Source organism: Ascaphus truei, chromosome 4, assembly GCF_040206685.1.
Source record: "Ascaphus truei isolate aAscTru1 chromosome 4, aAscTru1.hap1, whole genome shotgun sequence".
NCBI classification, from domain to species: Eukaryota; Metazoa; Chordata; class Amphibia; order Anura; family Ascaphidae; genus Ascaphus; species Ascaphus truei.
Window position 1 is genome coordinate 81,020,388 of NC_134486.1, and position 16,378 is coordinate 81,036,765.

The 16,378-nt window shown below is 45.4% G+C and overlaps 1 long non-coding RNA gene across 5 annotated transcripts in view; it reads left to right on the forward strand.

The window, feature by feature from the left end:
• LOC142492894 (uncharacterized) overlaps positions 1-16,378 on the forward strand; it is a 45,476-nt gene that overhangs the window by 8,619 nt on the left and 20,479 nt on the right. For 2 of the 5 annotated variants that reach the window (XR_012800927.1, XR_012800928.1), the window contains 3 exons: positions 414-488; positions 665-755; positions 902-3,971. This is a non-coding gene — a long non-coding RNA (uncharacterized LOC142492894). The remainder of the gene's footprint in view (positions 1-413; positions 489-664; positions 756-901; positions 3,972-16,378) is intronic. The other 3 variants (XR_012800931.1, XR_012800930.1, XR_012800929.1) reach the window with 3 other exon arrangements.

Sequence of the window (16,378 nt, forward strand, 5' to 3'; positions counted from 1 at the left end):
GGTGCTTGCAATCTAGGTTTTTGGTGCCTGGGGCACAGGGAGACAAAGTGACTTGCCCCAGATAACAAGGAGCCGACACCAGGAATTGAACCAGTTTCCCCTGCTTCAAACTCGGTGCCTTTACTCACTGTGCCACTCCTCCCATCATATTATCAATTGATATTTAAGAGAGTCTGCAGGCTTTATATCACATTTTCTAAGGAGAAGCTAATATATATGTTTATACTTGGAATTACCTCTATAAAGGAAAATACTGTATTTGGGTATTAGTCTTTTCTTGGTGATTTGACAGGGATTTGTATATTTTTTATACAGGTATAGGTATACTTGCTGTTGTTCATTATTTTTTAGCTGATTAAAGTTTGTTTTATTGAATACCCTAAACACCTGACTTTTTCGGCCAATGAGGATAGAAATCGCATCACCGCGACTTACTTTGGGGTTGCGCACCGATGACGTCATCCTCAGCATTGTAATGGCGCAAACTGGTATGTATAAAAATGTATGTTGTTTGTTGCATCTTACACCTTGATAAAGTGCTCAGGCACGAAACACATAGGTGCATTTAATTTTGTCCATCTATTTCTGAGCTTGCAATAAATTGATCTATATAATTGAGTTGCCCTGGATTCTTCATTTTCTGGCTAATTTGGCTACTTTTTAGCTGTGCTCTGCATTTAACTACAACCTTTGGATCTTCTCAACTATGGACTGCTTGCCCTGGATATTACTGGACTGTCCTAAGAAGCTGGCAGGTAATGGGCTATACTTCCCTGCACTACCTTGTTACCAATTGAATTGATACTGCTATACCAGACTGGGAAGATTAGTGTGCCTTATGTTGTGTTTGTCAAGTGGACACCACCTGAGACATACCCCTCTCTTGCTTATATTATACTAGCTTATATACCCGGCGTTGCCCAGGATTTCATGTCCACGTGTACTGACCCAGTCGTGATGCAGAATGGAGCTGCCAGGACTTCAAACCTGCATGGGTAAGTAATGGATATGTGTGTGTGTTGCTGCTACTCCTGCTTGTACGGTGTGTGTCCCCTCCTTGTTCCCGAGGCTGTCTGCCCACGTGGGGCAGGAGGTGGTAGCGAGGGGTGTTCCTCCCCCCCCCAGTCCCCGTGGCTGGCTGCCATGTTCCTTCCCCCCCATCCCCCCCCGGTCCCCGGCGCTCCCATTTCTGATGCCGACTGAGTGGGGAAAGTACCTTCACAGATTATTTGAAGAAGCTTGTTTCCCATACGCCAACGCTCCCATACGCCAATGCTTTGCCAAGCCGCAAACCCACAAACAAACCATTTTTGACTTTTATATATATAGATATGTTACATTGGACACTCACTACAGTATCCGGATATTCATGAAGCTTTCTAGATACAAAATAACAAGTTTTGATAATAGAGTCACATGTGGTTCTGAGCACCATCTCCTATACTAAACAATACCTTAAAAAAAATAATGACACATCACCTTTAAGATTACAGATTAAACAAAAACTGAAAACCATTAAAAAAAAGTTGCAAGCTGCACATCCCTTAATACATAGACCTGGGCCAATATGCAAATATAACCATGCCCTAACTTACATATACTGTAGTTACATAGTAGATTAGGTTAAAAAAAGACATTTGTCCATCAAGTTCCACCGATGCTAAATTTAAAAGACAGATACTTAGCCTTTATTTGTATTAACAATATTTAGATCCAGAAGAAGACATACAAAACACCCCAGTAAAACATCATCCAATGATAATCAAAGGAAATTTTAATTCCTTCCTGACTCCAAAAAATGGCAATCAGATTTCTCCCTGGATCAACATCCTTCTCATGTTTACTTATTTGGTATATCCTTGTACACTTTTCCGTTCTAAAAGATGTCCAATTTTTTGAAAGCTATATTTTATCTGCCATCACAGTATCCATGGGTAATGAATTACACATTTTAACTACCCTTACTGTATGTATGTATGTCTTTATTTATATAGCGCCGTTAATGTGCATAGCGCTTCACAGTAGTAATACAAGTGACAATCGTATAAATAACAAATAATACTAATAACAGATCATGAGAATACGTGCTTCAGACATAAAAGTAACATTTTGGAAGAGGAGTCCCTGCTCTGAAGAGCTTACAATCTAATTGGTAGGTAGGAAGAACGTACAGAGACAGTAGGTGGGCATTCAAGTAAGTGCGTCTGCAGGGGGCCAAGCTTTATGGATCCCTGATGAAGTAGCATTCTTCATCTACGAAACGCATAGGATTAATTTTTGTTTTATTTTGGTACCTTTTAATACCCTCCTTAACAGTATTGTGTACAAGGTAGAAGTCGGGCATTTTTCTCCTGTGCAATTTCCCTTAGCTACACCGCTCGGTGTGTACTGTTTAAGCTGCGCTCTTCCGTGTGACGTCATACTGATGTGCGGACACTGAGGTGAACCGTCATTGCCAAGTGCTTGTCGTTTTGACCGTGATGTGAACACTTCACTGTGTTCTTGTGTTACTAACTAACTGGCTGACGGCCACAGGATCTCTCCTTGGATTACACACATAGTATGTATTACGGGACTGAGAACTCTTTCCCACCAATGTCACGCAAGTGACACAGATGACAACGTGGTGCTTACCACTCACACTCCTCAGACGATCTGGATGCTGGATGCAGGTTGCAGTTACCGTGGAAGACCCAGATGACATCTGGAAATTGCGGGAGACAACTTTCCAGTGATACATCCTCCTAATATCCACCCTGATGTCAGCTGTGTGGTAATTTCGTGTATTGATACACATAAATGCGAATGTTCTATATCTTTGATGTACGCAGAATACTTACCTTTTTTTAACTAAAAATACTTTTGATATACTTCACCATTTGCGTTTTGCGCTTTTTTCTTGTTTCCTATCTTTAGTTCGCGGGAGTGACGAGCCACTCTTTAATTATAGCAGCAGACGCCAACACCAATGGTTTTGTATGGTTTAAATCTTTTTCACTTCCACTGTAGGGTTGTGCCTTATATCGTGTGTTCAGTGTAATAACGATTTATAGGGGAATTATTTGTTTAACTGCTGTTTCACTATTAGACATAGTCTTATACACAATTGACTTGTTTTTTGGGTTGCGCACTTATTTTTCTGTCTTATGTATCATGTGTATAGTATTAGCCACGGTGCTACTCATTTGCTTCTTTAAGCGTGGGTCTTAAGGTGGGTCTTAAAGGTGGATAGAGAGGGCGCTAGTCGGGTATTGATGGGAAGGGCATTCCAGAAGTGTGGGGCAGTCATTGAGAAAGGTTTAAGGTGGGAGAGGACTTTAGATACAAAGGGGGTAGAGAGAAGACATCTTTGAGCAGAACGCAAGAGTCGGGATGGTGCATAGTGAGAAATTAGGGCTGACATGTAAGGAGGCGCAGAAGAGTGTAAATCTTTAAAAGTGAGGAGGAGAATTGAGTGTGAGATGGGGGATTTGATAGGAAGTCAGGAGAGTGATTTCAGCAGGGGAGACGCTGAGACAGATTTAGGAAAGAGTAGAGTGATTCTGGCAGCAGTGTTTAGGATAGATTGTAGGGGAGACAGGTTAGAGGCTGGAAGGCAGGAGAGCAGGAGGTTATAGTAATCGAGACAGGAGAGAATGAGGGCCTGAGTAAGAGTTTTAGCAGTCGAGCAACAGAGGAAAGGACGTATCTTTATAATATTGCGGAGGAAAAAGCGACAAGTTTTAGATACGTTTTGAATGTGTGCCCAAAACTGTTGTCCATATTCAAGGTGTGGTCTTGCTAATACTTTATACATTGACATTATTATGCTTATCTTCCATTAATTCCCCGTTTAATCAAAGATAAATTCTTATTTGCCATTGCAGCTACTGCATGACATTGAGCACTATTGCTAAGCCTGCTTTCTAATAGCACTCCTAAATCCTTCTCCATCAAGGATTGCTGAAGGGCGTACGGTCCGAAACACGTAGGTGCGTTAATTGTGTATCAAAGGTCTAATATGATCTAATAAACTTTTCTATTTTAATAAATGTGAGTTTCCTCCTAATAATTTTTGCAGTGCTCTGCATTGTTCTTATTTTTGTTTTGCTTACCCTTGCTGTGGCAGATTTTGCACACCGTTTGACCAATGCCATGGACTCCATGGACGTACAGGACATATGGATACCCACTTAATAAGTTACCTCAGCCCTGTTTTCTTATTCATGATTTATTGGTCAGTGTGGGAACATATATTGTACCTTTTATTATTGTGTTGGGCCATTGACAGCACTACGTACTAGTTCCCCATTCCCTAGTTATGGGATGCGGATACCTTCCATATTCTATATGGAGTCCTACTGTGGAATGTTCACAACATTATATGGATACAATTAACCTGTCAAGCACTGTTTTTTCACCCCTCTATCAAAAATTGACCTAAAGTTTCCCGATTTCATTTTTATGTAGCCTGTGTGGCAGGACTGCTTTGCAGCAGTGGTCAGTAAGAGTCAAACACTGGGTTGGGCTTTAAGCTTCAGTGGTTTATTCTACACAAATACATAGGCACCCTGACCCTTTAATAAGGCAAAACCCAAACCATTAAATAAAAGCGTATTCCCCTTGGGAGACTTACTAGACTGCATAGGCCCTATCAACCTGGCTGGCCAGCTAAGCCAGTTACCAGCCCCAAAACATCAATATCAGTAAACAATATAAAAGTCCTTATCTGTTAGATGGGGAACTGTGTCCCATGTGAGTCCAGGCAATCCCTCTTTTCACCTGTGTCCAGCAGTTTGGTTATGCCCGTGGCAATTTGGTTTCCTGGGTATAGTTCCCAGATGGTCCTAAGACCCTGCTCCCTGCAGACCTGGGGACCAGACCAACCAGTATCCTCCTGGCTGGGGAGAAGTCTCTCTACCCCTGGTTGGGGAAAGTCAATCTCACTCTCAGTGCAGCTTCCTGCCTTTTAAAACCCCTGTTCACTCTGGAGTTCTGTCTTAATTGGTTGCACCAGCACCTAGCCTCTCCAGGAGAAATGTAATTGCCTGCATGCTGGAAAGCACACATATTGCACTGCTCCAGCATAGAGATAGTGACTCTGTGACATGTTTATTCATGTTTGCCAAATGCATATCCTTGCATTTATCTGTATTAAACATCATCTGCCATGTACCTGCCCAAGTTTTCAGTCTATCCAAGTCTTTCTGGAGAGAAAGGAAACCATGTTCTAATTTTACTACCTTACAGAATTTAGTGTCATCAGCAAAGATGGAGACTCTCTATGCCAACCTCAAGTCAGTACCGATACTTGAGGTTCTACACTCACAACATTAGCCCAACCTGAAAAGTTTCAATTTATGACAACTCTCTGTTGTCTGTCCTTCAACCAGTTTTCAATGCAAGTGCAAATATTTTTACAGAGACTAAATTTATTTATTTTGTACACTAATCTTTTGTATGGAACCATATCAAATACTTTTGCAAACTCTAAGTAGACTGCATTGACTGCATTATCCTGGTCTAAATTCCTACTTACCTCCACAAAGAAACAATAAGTTTAGTATGGCACAATCAATGTAGTGTTCTGCTTATGTATTTCGGGGGTAGTGTTTACATATGTATTTGTGAGAGGGTAGTGTTGTATGTATTTAGTGGGGGGTGTGTGGGTATTGTGGAGGGGTAATTATTGTGGGGGTTATCTATGGGTTTTGGGGGGAATTGTGTGTGTGGCCAGAGGAGGAGGGAATGAGTGTTAGCAGGGGGGAATTGAGGGAGCAAGATTGAGTGTGAGGGAAATAATTGAGTGATAGCGGAGGGGGAAGAGTGAGAGGGGTATAAATAGGAGCGAGGAAGAGAGAAAGAGGGGTGAGTGGGAAGAGTGAGTGAGGAAGAGAGAGGGGTAAGAGTGCGATGGGGGATTGAAATACATGGGGAGCGGCTCGCTAGGTGTTAAATGGGGGGTGGAGTGCTGGGAGGAGGGGTGGGACGGTCGAAACTCTAGTCCTGGGCCCTGGGAAATCTGACGGTGGCCCTGACACCACTCATTGGTGTGTTTGAGCATCCTTCTTATTTTTAATGAAGTTACAAGCTTGGAATTGTTGTCATTGCAGTTACAGTAAATGCACCATCTAAAAAGCATATATGTAAATATTGCAACAAAAGGAGTTTCCAAGGTAATGGGCATATTTTATCACTGTCAAACAACTTATCTTTTAAAATTTTATCACCTGTAAAAACTAATTTTCTTTGTCAGTTAAAAAAAAAATCTGTCATGTTGGCCAAGAGCCCTTTCAAACCATTTTAATATGTCTGGAAAATGTGAGAATATTTTTTTACTACCACCAAGTTGGCACAGATTTCTGGACCAAATGACATACTTGACGGGAAAGTAAGAACATACATTATCTCTACAGTGCTGTCATTGCAAGTGAAATTAGGAGAGTTATGCTGTTCATGTGAAACCAAGAGTTTAAAAGCTCAGGATATTTTGAAAGCATATTTGGTATCAAATAGAAAGTATAATTATTGATTTTTGTGTGAAAAAAATAACAAACTGAAGCGTTCATAAAATATAAATGACCTATAAATTCTTTGGAATGTTTAGAGGCAAATCTACAAATATGTATGATAATTACATTTTGAAGGTGTGATGTTTCTATAAAAATGGAATATAATTATTTTGCCAGAAATGTATATTACAATGAAAAAGCCAGTTTTAGATAAATCCTATTTAAACGAAATTTCTACATATGCTGTCTCTATCTTCAGCAACAATTTCCATATTTAATGCTCAATAACATTTCATATCCACATGCTTTACACTTGTTTTAACTTTGCACTGAGAGTAGATACTGTAAAATAAAAATTTGAATACAGCAGTTCAGCTCCCATGTCCAATTTTGATCCTGGAAGAAAATTGCAAATTACCCACAATAATTGGCAGCTAAACAAATGCGTTCTCTTTTCTGCATTCAGAAATTACATTTACATTTTAAAATCCATGTTTTTCGTAACTCAGTGATTATTTACTGTTTTAGTCTGTTGCCTACAATGCATCTCAACAGGGACAACAATATGTTGGCAAACGTTGTCATTTTGCAATTTCGATGTGGGACTTGTGATCAGGTAGAAGTTTATAACAAATCTTTTTTACTGGTTGTGGTAGACCATATAAATAAATATGTGTAGCGGGTGTACCCCTAGGGTACTATAACTACTGGTACTGCTGTCACCTGTGAGGCTAACAAGAGGCCTGAGCCTCCGCCACTGGGAGCCTGGGGTGTACTTACACTCAGTGCAGCTCCTCCACTGATGAGGGATCCCAACGTGGTGGGAGTGTGCCCCCACCAGACAACCATACAGTAAATACACACACGGCTGTATGAAACAGTATTTACTAATCAGCTTACTATCCTTGGCATATCAATAGCACAGCATCACATAACATTGCATAACATTGCATAACATCCCACCAGCCCACGTGTCCATCCTTGCACCACCTTCTGTCCTTAGTGTACCAATGTGCCAGGGCACTTAACCTCTCAGTGTCCACCAGCTATGAAGTTAGTATGTGTGTAAGGGACAGCGCTTCCCTGTGTTTGGGCCCGTTGGTGCACTTTAATATACTACCTCCCTGGTTATGGTCCTAACCAGGAGAATCCTTGGTGAATCAGCAACACCGCACAATGATCCCACGCCGCAATGGGCTGCTCTGGCAGAGATGAATCCCTTGTCTGTCTCCCCAGGGGAGGGATTTCCAGCCGGGTGATCCTTGACTGACTGTCTCTTTAAGGAATCAGCATCTGTTTCGCACTCAGGCTGCACTGGCTCTCAGTCAATGTCCTGCAGCAAATCTCTCTCTAATGCTATATGAAAGGGTATCTACATTAAGGCCTTCCCTATAGCAAGCACTCAGAACACATATACAGTGACTCAGGGAACTAACTGGGCCCTGGGGGATTGACCTCTGGCAAGTCCCTGGAGCACTGCTCTGTGGACTAACCTGCAACTTCAGGCTCCTGGTCTTCCCTGGCACTTCCTGTCCCAGTAGGCAATAGTCTTTCCTTCTTCCAGAAGCAATCCAGCCATTCTATTGGCTCTCGTAAGTCACCCGGCAGTTTTCCTCCCTGAGCATCATGGGAGTAGTAGTCCTTGAGCTGCCTGACTAACATTGCGACCGTGTGCGCATAGGGCACTGCGCCTGGGCGATTCTAATGGCCGCCGTGAGCTTGCCCTGCTCATGCGCAACCTTCCAGAGCTCTTTCCGGCCTTTGCTGCTTCTGCGCATGCCCAAATATGCGCTCGTGCGCGCACACCTAACATGGCGGCGCCCTGGGCGAGAACCACCGGCACTCTATTTTACCTTGCATTACACTGAGGGTAAGGGGGGGGGGGAAATTGGAGCGCGGGGAGACCGGAGGGTACCTGGCTACATCCTCCCCCTGGTGAAAACATCAACGGCCCCGCTTGAACCAAAACAGGCATACAACGTTATATAATAGAAATGCAGGTTTCAGGGTACAACTTACGATCACTTTAAACAAGATTGTACATCTCAACAAACATATTGATCACTGAGGCTAGCTTGGCTTTAGCTTGCTGCTGAGACTCATAGTGCAGTGCCCCATGTGAATCGTAAGCCGCTCTAGTGGGAGACCGTCTCACTCGCTGACTCCTGCGAGTCTCATTCTCCATTTCTTCATTTTGGGAGAAGTCATCGTAGGCTTGGGGCCTGGACTCTCTATCAGTATGTGAACTAGTATGGGAAAAGTCTCTTTGTGGCTGAACATTGTCTCTCTTGGGCACAAAACTCAGACTGTTAGGGTCTAATGGTTGGCTACTTGGGGAATTTCCTGATGATGGTGCCGGAATCACAGGCCCATTACCCGTTGCTCCTTCGGGAGGTGCCCACCAATCTCTGTTGGATGTTCCCTCCAAAGGATCTTGAATCGTTTCATCTGTGGACCCTGAATTCTTGGTAGACTCTTCCGGCTCACTGTCGTTTACTACTGTGTCTGTTTCTGGATCTCTCTCTCCCAGTTGTGGGATAGGTAACAAGTTATTTCGGTGCCAGACCTTTACCCTGCCATTCACGTCACATATGCGATAGACAGGAAGGCCTGGCATTTGGGACTCTACTTGGAAAGGGCCCTCTCTCCAGCGATCAGCTAGCTTGTGCTTGCCGGGAATCCCTAAGTTGCGTAGGAGTACTGCATCTCCCGGCTGGAGCTCTCGATATCGTACTTTGTGGTCGTACCTCCTTTTGTTATTGGCGTTCAGTCTAGCGGTAGCTCTTTCGGCTAATTGATAGGCACGGTGCAGACTATCCTGGAGTCTCTTCACATATCGATAATGAGCCATGTTGGGTACCCCATCGGTAGATACCCACAGGCAGATGTCGATCGGCAATCGGGCTTCTCTTCCGAACATCATGAAGTATGGCGTGTACCATGTGGACTCGTGCCTGGCCTCCAAATGTCTACTCCATTCTCCTTCTGAGAATCTTTCAGGGTACCTAGCATATCCAGCAATGTTCGATTAAACCTTTTAGGGAGCGCATCTCCCTCGGGATGGTAAGGAGTAGTTCTTGCTTTCTGGATTTTCAACAGTGTTAGCAACTCTTTGATCAGCATGCTCTCAAAATCTCATCCTTGGTTTGAATGCATCCGGTTGGGCAGACCATAATGCACAAAACACTTCTCCCACAGCACTTTAGCCACAGTGGTATCTTTCTGATCTTTCGTGGGAAAGGCTTGCGCGTATCGAGTGTAATGATCTGTCACTACTAGCACATTCCCTATACCCTTTGAGTCTGGCTCTAAGCACAGAAAGTCCATACATACTACATCCATAGGCCCGGAGCTCTTGAGATGGCCCATTGGGGCAGCACGAGTGGGAAGTGTCTTCCTATGAATGCACCGTAAACATTTCCGGCAGTGTTGTTCAATTGACTCCCTCATTCTTGGACAGAAAAAACGGTCTCGCACTAAACCCAGAGTCTTATCCACCCCCAAATGTCCATGATCATCTTGTAGTGATCTTAAAATGAGGCCTTGCATTTGCCGGGGTAGAAAAAGTTGTCGACGGTCAGGATGATTGTGGAATTGAACAATCCTATAGAGTAGTCCGTTATCCATCTCAAACTTGTCCCATTCTCGCATGAGGAGGCTCACATCATCGGGAGGAGCCCGTTTCACTAGGGAAGAATCATTTTTGTGTAGAGCCTCTCGGACAGCCTTAGCCGCAGAATCACGTGTCTGTGCTATTACCAGTTCTTTCAAAGTGAAGATAACGTTTTGGGTTAGACCCATGCCATCAGGGTGACAGTAAGCTTCTGGAAGGCCTTGAGGTCGACACCCTAAAGAATCCGCGACTCTTAGCTCTGAAAATGCCACTCGATCGTTTACAATAGCAGCAGTGGAACACATAGCTCTCATCCCTGGCCCTGGAATTTCTTCCCACGGACCATCGTCAGAAGTCTCATCCAGTCCTGATCTTCTAGATAGAGTATCAGCTCCTATATTGAGAGGTCCAGGCTTATATTTCAGAGAAAACCGTTAATTGTCGAAGGTGGCCATCCATCTATGACCGATCGCATCTAATTTGGCAGTAGTTTGTACATAGGTCAGTGGATTGTTATCCGTTTGGACTTCGAAGGTAATCCGTATAGATAGTCATGTAGTTTATCAGATATGGCCCATTTGAGGGCAAGAAACTCCAACGTGTGGACAGGATAGTTCTTTTCACTAGGGGTCAGACTTCTACTTGCATAGGCCACAGGTCGCAGCCCAGTGGGGTACTTCTGATGTAGTACTGCTCCCAATCCGTTAAGGCTTGCATCCACGTGCCGGATGTAAGGCTTCTCCGGGTCAGCATAGGCCAGGACGGGGGCTTCCTTTAGACTCTTCTTTAGCCCTTTAAACGCTTCTTCACAGGCTGGTGTCCACCTATCCCCGAAGTGTGTTCTCGGAGTGGTCTTCTGCTTGGGTTCCTCTGGGTAGACCTTCAGCAAGTTGTTCAGCACAGCCGCCTTCTTGGAGTATCCATCCAAAAATCGCCGGTAGTACCCGCAAAACCCGAGAAAGGACTTCAGCTCCATCACATTCTCAGGTCTCGGCCAATTCACCACCGCCTCTACCTTAGCCGGGTCAGTGGCCACTCCATCCGCAGATACTATATGGCCCACAAAAGTGACCGATGTCCGACAGAAACGGCACTTGTCTAAGTAGAGCTTGAATCCTTCTTGACCTAATCAATCCAGCACCTTCATCAGCCGAGTCTCATGTTCTTCGAGAGTTGTTCCGAATACAATTATGTCGTCTAAGTAGACCAGACACTCACGAGGACACGTCTCCAATCGTCTTCTCCATAAGCCGTTGGAAGGTAGCTGGAGCACCGCAGATACCTTGGGGCATCCGGGTGAACTGATAGAAGCCCAAAGGACAGACGAACGCTGTATTTTCTTGGTCAGCCAGACTCATGGGAACCTGGTAATATCCAGATCGAAGATCCAACACGCTAAACCACTGACTTCCGGATAATGCACTGAAGATCTCTTCTATGCGTGGTAGCATGTATTGGTCAGGCACATACGTTTGTTCAGTGTTCTGTAGTCCACGCATAATTGAACAGACCCATTTTTCTTCCGTACCACCACAATCGGCGAGGCATAGGGACTTCTAGATACGGTCACTATACCGGCTGTCTCCATCTCATTCAGAACCCCTCGCACATCGTCCACGTCTCGGGGAGCTATACGGCGAGACCTTTCCCTAAACGGAGTGTCATCATTCAGACGAATCGTGTGCTGAGCGCTTCTGCTGCATCCCACGTACATCTCACTAGCAGAGAACACTTCCCGTCTCTCTCTCAACTGTGCACGTAATCTCTCTTTTCATTCTTCCTCCAGAGGAGAATCTCCGAAGTCGAATTGTAGTGCTTCGGACTCTCCTCCCACGCAGGCAGTGTGGATGGTCACGGTGTCGTCCACAGATTCCACAGGATAAATTCTACCTAGTCTTTGTCCTTCTTCAATCGGCACTGTATGTAGAGACATGTTCTGGATGGACACTCTAATCTTCCTAGGAACGTTAGATTTCCACTCACGTACTACAGGTATCATCCGATAGCCCCACTGAAGCTCAGACTCAGGAAGAGTCTCTAGTGAAAAGCACTTGTCATTTTCATGCCGACGGGGGTAAAGAACCAGCGGCGTCACACGCCTCACTCCCCCTGGTGGAATCTCTTATAACCCTCGCTACAGATTAAAGATCTCACCATACTCTTCTTCATACGCCACTCTATAGCATTTTTCCCGTAGGCCAGGGGCGATGTTCAGGGATGACAATGGTAGTTCACCAGCTTCTTGCAGGAAGGAACGAATCACTGATCTCACTATATCGGCATTCGTGCCCAATATGATGGGGGGCAATGGGATGCTCTCGAGCCTCCAGGCAGACCAGAGCTTCCACCATCATAGGATGTGACTTGTTAGTGTTCAATTGCAAGATATCCAACTTGACCGCCACTATTCCATCTATGGGGTAATAATCTTTACTCAGTCCCCATAGCTTCATCTTCTCGGCTGTAATGGGAGATGACTGAGGTGCTGATCATAAAATGGACGATAAATGATGGTCACCTGTGACCCAGTGTCCAACAGTGCTGAAGAATAGATCCCCTCTACGATGACTCTTATGATAGCAGTGGGCCCTACTCGAGAAGAGGCATCTATTTGGGGACACGCCTCTGGAGGAGGCTTGCCAGATTCTTTGTCAGCCTCCTCGGGTAGTACCGGGAAAAACGTGAGGGACTGCTGTACCTGTACAGTGTAGGACTTGGCTTCTGTATGGTGTTGTCCAGGGTTTGGACAAACCCTTACGATATGTCCTAGTTTGCCGCAGTTGTAGCAGCATAAGTCCGGGCGAGCTCTTGAGCGGCCTGGAGACCGGGGCACTTCAGTAGCCTCTGTATCTTTCTCCTTCTTGTTCCCTTTTCCTTTGGGTATTGGTGCTTCTTTGGTATCCTCTTTGCGGCCATCTTTCCCTTTCTTGGGGTGTGAATATGCAGCTCATATGCCTCCGGATATGCTGCATTAATTCCATGTAGCTAGGTGGTGTTGCAGTGATCGGGGCGGCCGGCATCGCTATAGCTATAGGGTGACTAGGCAACGAACCTTTCAGTAGCTGCTTGAATCGATGCCGATTCACTTCAGTGGCCACCACAATTTTCTTTGAAAGGGGATTCCCAAAGGAAAGCTGGAGTTTGCGGACGAACGCGGACAAGTCTTCTCTTTCCTTTTGTCGGAGAGCCTTGAATTTTGCCATCAGCTCATCCTCATTGTCTTCATACGCATAGGACTGGGTGAGCATTTCTAACAACTCATAAGCCGTCATAAGCCGTCACATCTACCTCACGATGCATTCGCACCAGTTGTGTAGCTGGGGGTCGGAGACTCTCCACTAGTCTTTGCCGCTTGACCGACTCTGGGCACGACCATTCGGCTAGCATGTGGATGGTATGTTCCCTCCAGGTTTCAAAACCTTCTTCTCTGGTAGGCGTCAGCAGAGTCCCAGAAAAGGGCTTTAGCTTCCTGTAACTTTGAGATTGAGAGGCGAGAGTTATAGTTTCCATAAATTGGGGCACCGTCATATTCACCGGAAACCCTCCATTGATGAGGCCACTATCAGTGACAGGGGACTGAGATTGGCTTCCGGCCCAGCTAGTGGCTCCTTCTAATGCACTTGGAGAAAAGGTCACTCTGGGTGGACGGGAAGTACTGGCAGGGGTACTTGAGTTGGGTGTCATCGCCTGCCAGTCACTGGTAGAGGACCCGTCCGAGAGCGGTTCAGTGGTTGGAGAGCTTGGGGAGGTAAATACCTCTCTGATTTCGGGTAGGTCTGAGAATACTAACGGATAGCCCTTGGGTGGGGCCTCAGGGGCTTTTAAGGTCTGGGGAGCAGTTTCCTGGCATATTTCCCGCCCTGCCGTAAATAGCATGGTACTCCATTTATAAGTGGGGTCATATTACCGTCCTCTGGGCCTCAAAGGGTCAAGACCCAGGAGTTTCCCTAATGAGTCTCGTACTTCACTCTTGGGCACTAAGGCCGGAACGTTTCCCACAGCTACGACATGACTGGGTAGTTCTCTGACCTTAAAGGCCCAGGTGTGGACCTCCGGACTGGACGGATAGAACATGATGACCAAATTTGGATAGAATATACACACTTACTTTAGGCACCCCAGGTCTGAATATCAGCAGCGCCGCCAAATGTAGCGGGTGTACCCCTAGGTTACTATAACTACTGGTACTGCTGTCACCTGTGAGGCTAACAAGAGGCCTGAGCCTCTGCCACTGGGAGCCTGGGGTGTACTTACACTCAGTTCAGCGCCTCCACTGATGAGGGATCCAACATGGTGGGAGTGTGCCCCCACCAGACAACCATACAGTAAATACACACACGGCTGTATGAAACAGTATTTACTAATCAGCTTACTATCCTTGGCATATCAATAGCACAGCATCACATAACATTGCATAACATCTCACCAGCCCACGTGTCCATCCTTGCACCAGCTTCTGTCCTTAGTGTACCAATGTGCCAGGGCACTTAACCTCTCAGTGTCCACCAGCTATGAAGTTAGTATGTGTGTAAGGGACAACGCTTCCCTGTGTTGGGGCCCGTTGGTGCACTTTAATATACTACCTCCCTGGTTATGGTCCTAACCAGGAGAATCCTTGGTGAATCAGCAACACCGCACAATGATCCCACGCCGCAATGGGCTGCTCTGGCAGAGATGAATCCCTTGTCTGTCTCCCCAGGGGAGGGATTTCCAGCCGGGTGATCCTTGACTGACTGTCTCTTTAAGAATCAGCATCTGTTTTGCACTCAGGCTGCACTGGCTCTCAGTCAATGTCCTGCAGCAAATCTCTCTCTAATGCTATATGAAAGGGTCCCTACATTAAGTCCTTCCCTATAGCAAGCACTCAGAACACATATACAGTGACTCAGGGAACTAACTGGGCCCTGGGGGATTGACCTCTGGCCAAGTCCCTGGAGCACTGCTCCGTGGACCAACCTCCAACTTCAGGCTCCTGGTCTTCCCTGGCACTTCCTGTCACTTCCTGTCTTTCCTTCTTCCAGAAGCAATCCAGCCATCCTATTGGCTCTCGTAAGTCACCCGGCAGCTTCCTCCCTGAGCATCATGGGAGTTGTAGTCCTTGAGCTGCCTGATTAACAGTGCGACCGCATGTGCATAGGCCACTGCGCCTGCGCGATTCTAATGGCCGCCGCGACTTTGCCCCGCTCATGCGCAACCTTCTAGAGCTCTTCCCGGACTTTGCCGCTTCTGCGCATGCCCTAATATGCGCTCGTGCGTGCGCACACCTAACATAGCGGCGCCCTGGGCGAGAACCAACGGCACTCTATCTTACCTTGCATTACACTCAGGGTAAGGGGGGGGGGGAAACCGGGAGCGCGGGAGGCCGGAGGGTACCTGGCTACATCTGTATAGTTAATGCTGTATTTCTGAAACTTTGTTATACTTTGCAACTTGGTTTTATGAAGTAGTTTTCATAGAAACATCATTGATTATGCTGGTCTTTGGCAATTTAATGTGTGTGTATTTGTTACATAGTTACATTGTAGATGAGGTTGAAAAAAGACGTAGATCCATCAAGTTCAACCTATGCTAAATTTAGACAACAGATACTTTATCCTATATCTATTCTTACTTATTGATCCAGAGGAAGGCAAACAAAAAAAAAACCAGTGACATATCATCAAATGATATCTCATAAGGGGAAAAATAAATTCCTTCCTGACTCCAAGAATTGGCAATCGGATTAATCCCTAGATCAACATCCTTCCCATGTATACTTATTTGGTATATCCTTGTATACCTTTCCCATCTAAAAAGATGTCCAACCTTTTCTTGATCAAATCTATTGTATCTGCCATCACAGTCTCCATGGGTAATGAATTCCACATTTTAACTGCCCTTACTGTAAAGAACCCTTTCCTTTGTTGCTGGTGAAATCTCCTTTTCTCCATCCTTAAGGGATGGCCCGAGTCCTTTGTACTGCCTGTGGGATGAATACACTGGCGACACACTTTATTCGAGCTCGGCTAGTCCCACGAATTCGGGTATACCCGGGTGTATTGAGGTTTGTGACTGTTTTCTGCCCGAGTGCATTGAGTTATTTTCCAAGCCAGGATTGAAGCATTTTATTCCAGCTGGCTGCAATACTGCACAGTATATATATATATATACTGCATTACAATTCATGAATTTATGCCATCTGGTAGACACGCGAAGCATTGCAGCCTATTAAATCCTAATCATTATCATTTAACAGATCAGCCGCCCATCAGCCAGGCATGAACCCAGGCTGGGA